This window comes from Carlito syrichta, unplaced genomic scaffold (assembly GCF_000164805.1).
Source record: "Carlito syrichta isolate Samal-C Ts95f unplaced genomic scaffold, Tarsius_syrichta-2.0.1 Scaffold314290, whole genome shotgun sequence".
Taxonomy (NCBI): domain Eukaryota; kingdom Metazoa; phylum Chordata; class Mammalia; order Primates; family Tarsiidae; genus Carlito; species Carlito syrichta.
The window spans coordinates 395,335-397,384 of record NW_007258386.1 but is presented as its reverse complement, the minus strand read 5'-3'; the positions used below and the strand labels follow the sequence as shown (position 1 = coordinate 397,384).

Here is a 2,050-nt window from a genome sequence, read left to right as displayed (position 1 = left end):
CGCAGCCTCAACGTGCTGGGCTCTGGCGATCCTTCCGCCTCAGCCTTCCAAGTTGCTGGAACTACAGGCATGCGCTACCACGCCCGGCTAATTTTCAAGACCCACCCAGACAATCCACCCACCTCGGCAATCCACCCACCTCGGCCTCCCAAAGTGCTGGGGTTACAGGCTGAGCCACCGAGTCCAGCCTGTGTGCTATATTTTTCGTGTTCTGAAAATTTTGAAACACTTTAAGACAGAGGGACATCTCTGGGGAAGAAGATAGTTCACTGGCTGTCTAAACAGGGCCCAGTGGCAGGACATTTGTTTAGTGAATTTATAGTGCTTTAGTTTCTGATCTTCAGCTCTTCTATTCTGAAAGTTGATTTTCTCAGTGGCCAGTTGGTCAGATCTGTAGAAACTGTCTTGTGCTAACATTCTTTTAAAGGACTGAATTGGAAAATATAATATAAACTAATTACTTTAGAGTGGGAAACAGATTTTTTATAGATTGTAACAATCAAGTCTTTGGGTAAGTGTAACATATCCCTCTGGGTCATCTACATGAGAAACCAAATTATATCAGATTTGAGGAACCGATTATCCCCGTACTGAGTGTTTTGTCCTTACCAGTACACTTATGGTAGAAGTCAGTAACAAAAACAAGATAATCCTATTGACTTGAAAATTGCCTGGGCAAGGTGGCTTAAGCTTTTAATCTCAGTGCTTTGGGAGGCCAAGGTGGAAAGATTGCTTGAGGCCAGGAATTTGAGATCAGCCTAGGCAATGGAGTGAGATCCCATCTCTCCCAAAAAAATGTTTAGTTGGGCATGGTGTCATGTGCCGTAATCCTCTAGCTACACAGGAGGCTAAGACAGGAGACTTGCTTGAACCCAGGAATTTGAGGTTACAGTTAGCTGTGATTGTACCACTGTGTGGTACCTGGATGACAGTGTGGTGAGACTACTTTTTTTTGAGTTGAAGTCTTGGTTTTGCTGAGGCTGGTGTGCGGTGTCAGGATCATGACTCACTACAACTTTGACCTCCTTGGCTCAAGTGAGCCTTACACCTCAGTCTTCTTTCTTTCTTTCTTTTTTTTTTTTTGAGTTGGAATCTCACTCTGTCGCCCAGACTGGAGTGCAGTGGCCGTTCTCAGCCACCGCAGCCTCGATCTGCTGGGCTCCGGCGATCCTTTCGCCTCAGCCTTCCAAGTAGCCAGAATTACAGGCATGCGCTACCATGCGCGGTTGATTTTTTTATTTATTGTAGAGATGAAGTCTTGCTGTCCAGGTGGGTCTCGAACCCGCGGGCTCAGGCAGTCCACTCACCTCAGCCTCCCAAAGGCGCGGGATTACAGGCTGAGCCACCTAGCCTGGCACACCTCAGTCTTCTAAGGAGCTGGGACTATGGGTACACACCACCATGTTCCACTAACTTTTACATTTTTTTACAAATAGAGATGAGGTTTCACTATGTTGCCGAGGCTGGTTTGGACCTCCTGGGTTCAAGCAGTCCTCCTGCCTCAGCCTCCCACAGTTCTGAGATTACAGATGTGAGTCATTGTGCCTGACCCTCTGTTTTTTTTTAATTAAAAAAAGGATGAAAATCTTTGGAAGTGAATAATAATAAAATAAATAATACAGTGCAACAGTGTTAAGTTTTGTAGGATGCAGTAGAAGCTATACCAAGGGGGACATTTATAGCTTTAAATGCAAGTATTAGGAAATAATAAAGGCTGGAATCAGTAAATATCTTTCTCAAGAAATTAGAAAAATTACTGCAAATTAAACTTAAAGGGAAAAGGAAGTAAATAATAAACAGCAAAAATTAATGACTTAGAAACTATACATTAATAGATGCACAGCAATGTCAGAAATGCTTCTTAAAAAGAGACTAATAAGGTAATTAAATCTGCTGTGGTGGTTGTGTCTGTAGGCTCAGCTATTCAGGAGCCTGAGGTGGGAGGATAGCTTGAGGCCAGTAATTTGAGGCTTAATGGCATGATGATTATGTCTGTGAATAGCTATTGCACTCCAGTCAGGGCAACATAGTGAGACCTCATCTCTTAAAA

At 43.6% G+C, this 2,050-nt stretch overlaps 1 protein-coding gene across 2 annotated transcripts in view; it reads left to right on the top strand.

The window, feature by feature from the left end:
- The window catches only part of SMARCC1 (SWI/SNF related, matrix associated, actin dependent regulator of chromatin subfamily c member 1), a 212,187-nt gene that overhangs the window by 64,969 nt on the left and 145,168 nt on the right, over positions 1–2,050 (top strand). The window lies entirely within an intron of this gene.